Raw genomic sequence first — 12,084 nt, 5'->3', positions numbered from 1 at the left:
TATAGATGCCAAGTAGTGTGGACGGGGTGAGGGATACACAAATAATTAAGAAGTCTTTTCCTGAGAAAAATAAACCAGGATATCAGGGGTGGAGAGTTGATACAGGTGAACACTGCTAATAGCTCCCACTGAGGACTCACTTTTGTAAGCTTTAGAGATACTTCTTATTTAATCCTCCTCTCTTGACGTCAATTCTATAATGTCCATTTTACAAAAAAGGAACCTGACTCTGCTGGCAAACCAAGAAACCAGGAATCGAGCCCACGTACACTGGTTTCAGAGTCGGTGTTCAGAAGCCCCATGCTCTGATACAACACAGTGAATGCAGGGGTTTTAACACGTTACCGCTGGGTACCATGGAGCACAGGCAAGGGCCATCTGGCCTAGCCCCGGGTGGATGGGAAGAGGTGGGACTCAAGGCATAGTCTCTGGCTTCTCTTTTGTCTTTTCAAGGAGGTAATATCTTGAAAAGAAATTTAAAAGATGAGAGAGTAACTGTTAGCTGAAGGAAGAGACCCAAGGACCTACGGAAGAGAGGCCACAGCTCAGCAAAGGCCCTGAGTTGAGGAGGGGTACGTGGGGCGAAGGGTTGGGGTAGTGAGAGGTGGAAAAGGAGCATCTATTTATTCCTGGGACCTGAGCGATGAGACTCCATTCTGGCCAATCGGGATGGCTGTAGAGATGTTTACCATCGAGTATCTGGGAGGACACCTCCTGGAGGGACACGGCACACTGCTTTTCTGCAGTCCATGCCCTCGGTGCCCTGTACATTGAGGTACACTCATGCTCTGATTTGGGAGTAAAGCTGTTCAGAGCCCTGGATTATCAGACGCACAGCAGGAAGGGGTGTGGCATGAAGGTAAGGGTATGGGCAGGAGTGCAATTAACAAGGGTTTTGCATTTATGATCAGGAACTTGAAATTTCCCCTATGTTAATGGTTTTAGAAAAATCAATGTGGCAGTTGCACGGAGCTTGAATTTTTTAGGGACACAACTCTAAACTTTGCATTTGTAACACTGGCTATCTTCTTAAATGACATATGGATATTTGATCCTTTCAACTCTCTTAATGAACAGTGACAGAGATGTAACAGATTGTTTTCATCAACATTTACAAAGTTTCTCTTTGCCAAGCCATTGGACCAAAATGTTCAATAGAATAAAGTGCACCACTTGGGAGTTTCTTTACTCTGATTTCATCTTTTTGCCTTTAGAGAGAAATGGTTCAGGCACCAGACTATGAAGCAGAAATAAGACAGAGAGGCAAAGAAGCTGTGAAATCCAGATAGTAAATAACCATCTGTTAGCAATTTATCTGACAAATATTTGTAGAGCGCCTAGACATGCTTGGTTCATTTGGACATGCAGCATTAAGTGTTTGTCCTCATAAGTATGTACCTTTCATAGTTGACTATAATGAATAGGTCAGCCTAAACATGAAAAAATCAAATTCCAAAAGCATTTTTTTTTTTTTTATAAACATCCTGTTACCCAGCATGTTAACTATCCTGTCATTCAACAGGATTCAGAATCTGTCTAGGTAATCTTAGGCCTATTTGCCATGCGACCTTACCTGAATGTTAATTACATTAGCATGTTTTGGTGGAAAGAAAAGAAGGAAGAAGTTGAGTTGGGCTATCTAGCTCAGGTTCGGGTTTGAGAAAAAGTTCCAGTTCAAATCAGCTGCTTTTCTATAAAAGGAGACATTAAACTGGATGATGTTTTTAATCCTTTTTGAATATGAACATGTGAAGAGTGTAATATTTCATATTTTTCCACATGCTTTCCCACCTATGACATATTCATGCTCTCAGCATGAAGTAGATTATTCTCCTAGGGAACCCAGCCACAAACAGCCCCCACCATTTACAGCAATTTCCCAGTATATTAACTTAGCAGGATTTATTGAGTCGCGTTCTATGAGTGGGCACTGAGGTGGTTACTCTCTTTCTCACAAATACCCCAGTTAAACTGCTCAATCATAACAGATGGGCCACAAAAAGCAGATACTGTTCCCTAAATAGTACCCATCCACCTTTTGACCAATGTTTTGTTTAATTGTTTACAATGAAACCAGGGTATTAGTCCACCATTGTGATGATAAGACCAGTGTATTTCCTAATGTTAGAAACAAGTCAAAATTCATTGTTCTCACTTCCTTGGCAGACTTTAGTTGACCTCACCCAAATCAGGAACACAATTAGCTTGAAAGTTTGCCCTGGTAATCTTGATGAAAATAAAAACAGAGTGATTATCTAAGACCCTGGTTTATTTTTTATCATTGCTTAATTCTACATATTTGAAATGCAAGTAAAGAAAATTTTGCAACAGCTAGTGTACATTGCTTATTTAAAAAATATATATATTAAAAATTTTTTTTGAAGATTTTTTTTTGTAATCTCTACACCCAACATGGGGCTCCTCCTCATGACCCCGCGAACAGGAGTCTCATGGGCTCTTCCTACTGAACCAACCAGGTGCCCCCCAGTAAAATTTTTTTAATGTGTAAAATATAAATGAGTTAAAAAAATTTTCCTGCAATTTTGTATTTTTAAAGATCACTACTATTAATGTGAAGAAGAGATTTTTCTACATATGTGTGTATATTTATATAAATCTACATAAATACGTATTTGCAAAAAATTATAATGAAACAATAACTCTTTTACACTCTGCAGTGCTTGTAAATGGGTTGGGACAAAAAAATTCTGTATATCCTTTGTCCTGATGGGCCTGCTGCTGGGCTTACTGTAAAATAGTACAGGTAGTTAACCATTACTTTTCTCTACCTTAATGTACATATTTTCCTATCTCCTCTAAAATAAAAATGATCTTAGGAAAAAGGATACATTTAAGACAGGACTGTCACAAATTTGATCTATTAAATTTGTGTTAGTCATAGAATAAAATTAAATCATTATTGAGAAATATTATTTCAGTTGTTTAAAGATAAACAGCTTAGTATGCAGATAGTTCATAATTAGCATAGAGAGAGGGAAGAGAATGGACATTTTTGAAACATTTACAGTATACCAGGCTGTGCGATAAGGAATTTAAATCTGCTACTTAATTCTTGCAACAGTAAGGAGAACTTGATATTATCCCTTTGAAAGCTAAAGGAACTAAGATTCAGAGATTTTTCAATAGTTTGTCCCTGGGCGGGTTGCCAAAATGATATAAAGTTAGAATTTGAGCCCAAGCTTGTCTGATTCCAAACTCTGTGATTGTTCTTTTAAATATATATACATATGTATAAATATAAATACATATATATAATAGCTTTGTTTTCCTAACTACCAAAGTTATGTTTACTTATAGTTTAAGATATTTAGAGAATGAAGAAATATATAAGGTAGGAAGATAAAGACATCCATAATTCTACCCCCAGAATGACTACTGGTAATTGTCAAGTAAATGTTTTCTCAAGTAGTATTCCATACATATGCTAAAATACGCATGTGTTTCTTATTGCTTTCCTTTTTTCTTCATTTTCTCTTATGTCCTTCTCACTTTCTTTCTTCTCCTTCTTTCTTTGATAGGATCATGATATACACGTTATTTACAACTGGTGCTTTTTTCCACTTGGCTTTTTAGTCCCATGAGTATCAAACTCCTTTTTAATGGCTATAAACTAAAGTAGCATTATTTGTGATAGTTAACCAACTCCTAATAAATACATATCTTGTGTCATCATAAGCAATGTTTCTTTTTTTTAAAGATTTTATTTATTTATTCATGAGAGACAGAGGAGAGAGAGAGAAGCAGAGAAGCAATGTTTCAATATGCATTCTCATATATTTATTCTTTGCATGTATGTAAGTATTTTTTGGAAGATAAATTGCAAAAACTAAAAATGCCTAAGATTGAAAGTTTGCACATATTAAATTATAAATGATACTGTAACACTGCCTTCCAGAAAGGTGTTACTAGTTTTCACTCCCATGGCATCAGGTAAGGGTGTCCCTGTTCTGCTCCAGCCAACATCTGTAAACCCTCACCACAGGAGGGGATGGAGGAGATTATTCATCCCTCTCATTTCTCTAGTTGAAACACTGAGCCTGAGAGGTGCTGAAGGTTTGTTTTTCCATCATCATCCGTGTAATAAGAACTGGGTTCAAGCCCAGCTGAGATCATAGTATTAGTAATAATAATCATGGCCAACAGTTAAGAGCCAAGCACTATTGTAAACACTTTTAAAATCATTTTCCTCACAACAGTCCCACAAGTTAGGCGCAATTACTATCCCCAGATGGCAGGTGAAGAAATTAAGGCACCAAGGGATGAAGCGACTTTTCTCCAAATCAGTATGGTTAGAATTGGCAATATGGCCCGAGAGTCTGTGCTCTGAACCTGCGTGCGATATGGGTGGCTCAGCTGGTTGAGCATCCGACTCTTGGTTTCGGCTCAGGTCATGATCTCAGAGTGGTAAGATTAAGAGTCCCGCACTGGGATCCAGCCTCAGTGGGGAGTCTGCTTGAAGATTCTCTCCCTCTGCCCCATCCAAAATAAATAAATCTTAAAAAAAAAAATAAAAGTCCTAAGTATAAGAGTCCATATGTACCATCAAAAGTAGAGGAAGAGCAGGATCAAGGATTTTGAGTTAAAAATAACTCAGAATGTGTGTGTGTGTGTGTGTGTGTGTGTGTGTGTGTGTGTGTGTGTGTGTGTGTGTGTGTGTTTGGGAAAGATGACTGGAGCTTTGGGCAAGCAGAGGAGAATGTGTCAGTCAGCTATGACCAGTGAACTGTAGCTGGGGTTTCTCAGGAATAAGAACAGAGACCACACACAACCCCTTGAGCCACTTGAGCCATAAATCTAGCAGGTGGAGAAAGCTTTGAATTGAGTAAGAGACTGAGGTGTAAACTGGACTGGAAAAATCTTCACAAATGAAAATGGCTGAAAAATGATGTATCAATTAGGGTGTTTCTTACAACTGAATAAAAAAAACACAATTAGTAATTAATGGAGAAAATCTGTTCCAAGTATATATCTCAATGGGTTGAGACTCTCCACTCAAATGGATTGCACAGCTCATTGTTTGTTTTCTAGGTGTAGCAACCTGTGGGTGTGCAGGGATCTCATATCCTCAAAGCTCTCTTAGGGTTTATGGGCCCCTGAGGACTTAGATAAGCATGGTCTGTCTGCCTTCTGTAGGAGGCATCATGCCTGACTCTTAGTTAAGCACACTGCACATCCGTCTGAACCCCTCCTCTAACTACTTTCTTCATCTCCATATTCAAGCCCAAGGCATTGCTGGAACCCGTTTCCTCTCCCTGAACATCGAGGGAATCTCAGCGGTCCCTTCCACTGCTCTGCCACTGTAGGACCATTTCTCTCCAATATTTTATTTAATGAAATGAATTCAGATTCTCTTCTGCAAGTTGTCGTTCCACAGATCTTCAGAAATCCATGGTAACTTTGGTTCCAGTAGCAGATCCTCCTTTGAAATCTTTGGTTCCGTGTGTTATTTAGATTGAATTGAAGCTGTGCTCATTGGGAGTTAGTATAGAGAAGGGTCTTCAAACCCAACCGCATGGATTCCACCTTGTTCCTCAGGCAGCCCCGGACATAGGTCTTTGGAGCCCTAGAACTCGTAGGAACACAGTTTGAAAACCACTGTTCTGGAAATGAGGAATTATTCAAAGTCTATTAGCAAGGGAGTTAGTTGGTAAAAGTAATGAATGTTTTCTTGTAGTCCTAGGCAAAGTGGGAAACCAACACAATTGGATGGGGATCAGAAGACATATTTGAGCTTAGTTTAATTATACAGAAAAAAAAATGATTTCCTTTCTCCTCCAGGGAAGTTCTGAATCTTTTTAACTACTAACAGATATAGGTAAAGATGACTTGCAAAGGGTGATTTCCAATACATAACATACAGTTTCTGATATATATGTGTATAATTATTTGATGCATATGTTTGAAATGTTTCTGTTTCAAGGACCAACAGCCATAAATTGAGGAAATAAAAACAGACAAGTTAAACTGTTGTTACAAGCTGGCACACAGACTCAAGAAAATGTAGCATTCATCAATATGGCAGTTTGGATTTCTTTCCAAGTTCATGGCTTCATATTCCAGTCTTATTCCATTTCTTTTTTCACATTAGAATTCTACAACATTCCAAGTGAACCATAGCAAATTTCAACCTTACAGCTATTAGAGAATGAAAAAGATGGAAGAATATATATATATATATATATATTTGATATATATATATATCAAACAATTCATCATATGAATAACCTTACAGCTATTAGAGAATGGAAAAGATGGAAGAATATATATATATATTTGATATATATATACTTGATATATATATATCAAACAATTCATCATATGAATAACCTTACAGCTATTAGAAATGGAAAAGATGGAAATATATATATATATGTTTGATATATATATATATATCTCAAATAATTCATCATATGAATAATAACCATAAATAACACATCATCTTTGATAGCAAAGATAAAGGATTATTCTATACTAAACCTTTCAACCAATATTTTGGTCAGGAGAAGTATTCTTTTGGTATTCACTGGATGAAAGAAAGAGAAAGTCAATGGTTTTGTAGCTTAAGCCCTTTTATGGTGGTTAGCTCCAAGGGATCTGAAAACTGTAGATTTCTCTGAAGGCATTTATTGTTACATACTGTGTTTATACACAACAGGCAATACCCTTATGTGTCTATTAATTTCATTTGCAAAGAGATGCTCTGGTGGGAATGATCTGATATACACATTTGCACTACTTTGTCCATCTGTGAATTCATAAGGGACCAAGCTACATTGGCCAGGTGTTCATTTTTTTCATTTATCTTTTCTTTCTATTTAAAAAAGCCAAATTATTTTTATTCTTTTGTCTGATTTAAGTTGTTTGCCTCTGCTTCTTTGGTCAAAAGCAAAATAGAACCATTTTTCTGATTTTCCCATTTTTTTCCACATTTAAATTACCTAGGGTATTATTTTATAGATTCATCCTTACCATACTATGGGTATACAGTGGATCACTAGAAATTTAATGTAATAAAATACTGTTTTATGGCCTTGAACTATAAGTGACTGATACACAATTTGGTCTGGAAAAATTTCCACTAACAGAGCTTAATAAATACATAACATGTATTTTTTCAAGATTTTATTTATTGGAGAGAGGGAGAGAGTGTGCACGTGCACGAGTGCAGGGGAGGGGCAGAGGGAGAAGCAGACTCCCTGCTGAGCAGGGAGCCTGATGCAGGGTTTGATCCCAGGACCCTGAGATCATGACCTGAGCCATAGGAAGTCACCTAACCAACGGAGCCACCAGGCACCCCTATAATATCCATTTTTAATATACTGGGATTTTAAAAATATACCTTGGATCCTTTCCCTCCTCTTCCTTATCTATGTCACTTAAAGTTAGGTTTTCGGGGCACCTGGGTGACTCAGTCAGTTAAGCGGCTGACTCTTGATTTCAGCTCAGATCATGATCTCAGGGTCCTGGGATCGAGGCCTGTGTTGGGCTCCATGCTCAGCAGGCAGTTGCTTGAGGATTTTCTCTCTCCATCTGCCCTACCTCCTACTCGCACGTGCTGTCTCTCTCAAATCAATCAGTCAATCTTTTTTTTTTTTAAAGTTAGGTTTTCAAAGCCAGTCGCTGTCTCAACATTGAGTAGACGCTGCAGGGATGCAAGGAGGTGATAGCTGGAGTCTTTAAAGGTCCCCCATGTTTTCACCAATTCTGGAATCAAGAGAGAAGATGCATAGGCAACTGTGGGGCCCAGGCAGTACCAGAAGTTTCGTATCCTTCTTGTGTTCCATGTTCCCAATGACACATGAGACAAGCGTAAGTACCTCAACTCAGAGATCCTCAGCCTAAGATGACTTTGCCCCACGGGGGACTTTGAGCGATGTCTGTAAACATTTCTGGTTGTCACAAATACAAATATGCTATTGGTATCTAGCAGGTAGAGTCCAGGGATGCTGCTTAGATTATCATACCCAAAATGTCAGTAGTGCCAAAGCTGAGAAACACTGTCCCGTCTTACAGATAAGGAAGCTGAGGCTCTAAAAGGCCCACAGCTTGGGAATGTCAGAGCTAGAATCAAACTCAGGCCTGACTCAGAAGTTGACATGCTATATCACCGAAACTCATTCCTTCTCAGGTAGTAAGAGGTAAGATCAGAACATGTGAATCAACATCCAATTATAGACAATTATGAAGATGAGGAGACTGTATCTTATAGGGACTGTGGAGCCATTGAAGGTTTATATGCAGAAGTAGTAAATAAAAGGTAATACTTCTAGAAAATCAATGCTCAGCTGGGAGACTTGGAGAAAATACACCAGCACACATAAATTCCTATTTTCCACCAATTTATTGGTCATGAAATTTCATTCCTTATGCTCTCCTGTTTACAAAGACACATATTCTCCTGTCTGACAGCCTTGAGTTGCCAAAATTTATTAAGAGTAGCAAACCTGGGCCAAAATTAAACCAGACATTTTATTTTAGGTGTTATTTGCAACACTTCATTTTTAGTTTCCAAATATCAAGTAACGCCCTCTGGCCATCCTGCTTGCTTCATTTTCAGAGAAGTCCAGTGTGGCCAGGTTACCAGTGAGGGATTCTGACTGCACCTTGCACATGATACTGAGAGCTCCTAATTTTAGTGATATTATTTCAGTCTTTGTGATGTTGGGTTTATTTTACTCTCTCATGAGCTTATTCAAATTCAGGTCCTTGGAGCCTGTCTTTAAAAACTGTTTATTCCAACCTCCATTGTCTTCCCATATTTGCTCATCAGCATATTAATTCTCCTCAACCTGGCTTGCTATTTTCCCATTTCCATAGTCACTACCAACAGATTCAAGCATTCTTTAACCACTTAAATGCTTAAGGGTAGTGCAGTTCTTACCATTGGACTCCTCTTGGAAACTTACTGGACTGTGGGCCCAAATGACTCATGGGATGTTGGCACTGACAGGAGCCTTAGAAATTGTCTAGTCCAGTCCCCTGCTCAGATTTTTAGAGAAGTGTGATCCAACTGGGGGAGTGTCTTGGCCAAGGCCAAACAGCCAGTGAGCTATCACAGTAAGACCATGGTCTTTATCTGCTGATTTCCATTTCCAGGGTCTCTGCACGACACTTTTTGACAAAGTTCCTTCCAGTAATAGAGCTCATTAGAATGTGGCTCAAGGTAGTATTTGCTATGTGGTAGTGAATTCTACTCCACAGACTACATCGTAGATTCTAGAGTGGTATGTTTCTGCTGCCTGTGTATTCTTTAACACTGCCTATTTCTGGCCTTGCCAAGATAATGCATTGGCATTTCTTGGGACTGGGTGTGATGACAGTAGAACCAATACCTAGCCGAACACTTGAGCAGGAAATGTCATTGCTGTCACAGCCTTCTTCTAGATCAGGCACGGGCTCCCAAGCATGGCTGCCTCACAGCCCACATATGCAAGAATATTACCAGACGATAGACATTTGCTTTGTCCATATTTCTATTGTCTTTTAAAGAGCAATAATAGGGGCTCTTGGGTAGCTCAGTTGGTTAAGCATCTGACTCTTGATTTTGGCTCAGGTCATGATCTTGGGGTCATGAGATCGAGCCCTGTGTCAGGCTCCTCACTAGTGGGGAGTCTGCTTGAGATTCCCTCTCTCCTTCTCCCTCTGCCTCTCCCCTCCCTGCTTGCTTGTTCTCGCTCGCTCTCTCTCATAAATAAATAAATCTTTAAAAGAAAAAAAAGAACAATTATAGTTGTTCAAACTAGAAGGCAGAAAGAAAATCCCTCATGTTCTCCTGAGAAACCAAAGCCTTCTCCTGCTCAGCCATATGCAGGTTTAAAGATGAGAGGTAGCCTGTGTATAAGATATGATATTGGGGCACAGCTTAGTGGCAGTTATATAAATAGCCAGACCAAGCACATCTGTACTGACTCAATGGGAAGGTGAGAATAAGCCTTATGGGCTAGAGTGAGGTGGGTGCTCCATCCCTGCTCTTCTATTGACCAGACTTACAGGTGGGTATTGAGGATTAAGAGGTGCAAATGGATGAAAATACAGGATTAGCCCTCAGATTTCCCAAAGGGGAGGAACAGATCTTGGCAGAAATAATTTCATTCGGGTGCTACAGAGCGAGTAGAGAAACGTAATGAGAGAAGTTGGAAAAATAGTGCAGATTTCTGTTAATGTGGAAATGTAGCCAAGACACATTTAGGTTTCAGTAGAATCCATAGACTTAGAAACCTGACTTAAAAAGATATTGGGAAAAAAAAACAAACATTTTCACTACAAGAAATAGAAATCCAACCTTAAACTAGCCATAAGCTAAAAAAGAATCTATTGGCTAGTGCACCTAAGAAGTTCTGGTGTTGTACTTCTTTAGGCGAGCTAAATTTAAGTATTCTGTGAATGGTTTCAGCAAACTGACTCTTCTTCCAAGACTTGGCTCTGATTTCTGCAGCCTTGCTTTCATTCACTGAAGGATTCCCTTTACATGATGGGAAGGATTACCATTTTAAACATAAATGTTCCTAATAATTCGTAATCTCATAAGGAGAGAAACCATCTCTGGTTCCAAGCATCCATTCCATCCCCCCAGAAGTTCTCCTGTAGGTAAACAGACATCACTTGTCCAGCTTCTGTGGGAGAGGCAAGCCCCCCACCTGCCAGCTCCATCCTTAGCCGACAAAGTGGGGATGGGTGGGCCCACAGGAAAGCTTCCAGAGAGAGCACATAGGAGCCACAGCTTTCTGCTACAGGCTTGCAGAGACCCTGGTCTCCCAGCAGGAGAAACAACTTAGAAAGCCAATGGGAGCTTCCTGGATGTAAAAGAGGGCATTCTTCAGAGTGCAGACTCTCGGAAAACCAAAGAGAGAAAGACTCAAAGTGGCATTAGATTTGTCAGAGGGATCCAGAAGCAAAGATGGTTGTTCTACTTGCCTCTTGCACTGCATGAGGCTGAACTCCCCATCACCCCTTCACGAGTCTGTGGAGGAAGCTGAGAATTGATGACAGGTCTTTAACTGTCTTGAAACATCCTCCTTCCCAACCCCTTCACATCTTCACTCAGCATTATGCTCACTCTGTGCTTGGTCTCTGGGTCTCTCTCTCCCTGTCTCTCTCTCTCTGTGTGTCTCTTTTTTCCCCACTTCCTCTCCCCTCCTCCTCTCTCTCTTTAAAATAGCCTTTTGAAAACAATGTACAATAGTACCATTGGAGAGGACAATTACTTTCCATCTACTTTTACTTAGAGCTGTTTTCACCATAATTGTTGCTGAGATGAAATACTGACCTTTCCATGTTGAGAAAATTAAAAGTGCCTCAAGGGTCAGAAAATATAATCCTCTAAATACCAGCTGCAGGGAAAATGCCCACATCAAATGACTCCTCCCTTCCTGACACCACCACATGCAATTCTTTCATTTTCCCAGCAGAACAGATCTCCCACCCACTCTGATTATCTTCAAAGATGCCAACAATGGGACCCCTTAGCCCAGGAGGCCCGCAATGGCCAACCAATTCTTACAAACAAACAATTGTGAGGAGTTCTTTTCCCTAAGACAAAATCTACACGACTACATGCATTAACCAGAGAAAGGGTCACTTTTTCCCAGAAATGGTGCACAAATGAGACAGATGTAGATTTTGCTTTCTATTGTTAATTCTGCACTTGATGTTCACATGTAGACCCAACAATGAACCACAAAACAATAATTATTAGGTGAGTGAATTTCATAAATGGTCTTGAGACAGATGTTCCCCTAGGCATAAATAGAATTAAACTACTAACATCAATGTCTAATATATAATGTACCCATCAGAGAAAACCAGCAAAACATTTACAGGTAGGTTATAAATACATATTTAGAAGTACACTAGTATATACATATGTACACATATCCATATACATAGCCACACGTGATCAGAAATTTCCAGATGTTTCTTCAATGAGAAACGATTCCTGTATTCACATGTTTAATTTTATCTGTGACTAATGCCCATCACTTATATGAAATGGGGTAAAAATGAGCCCATTTTTGTCCATACCTAACCTAGATTTTAGTTAGAAACTTTAGAAAAATGCACTGT

The 12,084-nt window shown here is 39.2% G+C and overlaps 1 protein-coding gene across 3 annotated transcripts in view; it reads left to right on the top strand.

Annotated features, from left to right (window-relative positions):
• FBXL7 (F-box and leucine rich repeat protein 7) overlaps nucleotides 1-12,084 on the top strand; it is a 378,909-nt gene that overhangs the window by 315,448 nt on the left and 51,377 nt on the right. Inside the window, exon 1 of one of the 3 annotated variants that reach the window (XM_027606828.2) lies at nucleotides 7,751-7,830. The exons of the other annotated variants lie outside the window; for them this stretch is intronic. The gene's annotated coding sequence lies outside the window, so the exon portion shown is untranslated. Of the gene's footprint in view, nucleotides 1-7,750; nucleotides 7,831-12,084 lie in introns of those variants that run through there. 3 annotated transcript variants of the gene reach the window in all.

This window comes from Zalophus californianus, chromosome 5 (assembly GCF_009762305.2).
Source record: "Zalophus californianus isolate mZalCal1 chromosome 5, mZalCal1.pri.v2, whole genome shotgun sequence".
Classification (NCBI taxonomy): domain Eukaryota; kingdom Metazoa; phylum Chordata; class Mammalia; order Carnivora; family Otariidae; genus Zalophus; species Zalophus californianus.
This window is presented reverse-complemented; position numbering and strand designations above follow the sequence as displayed.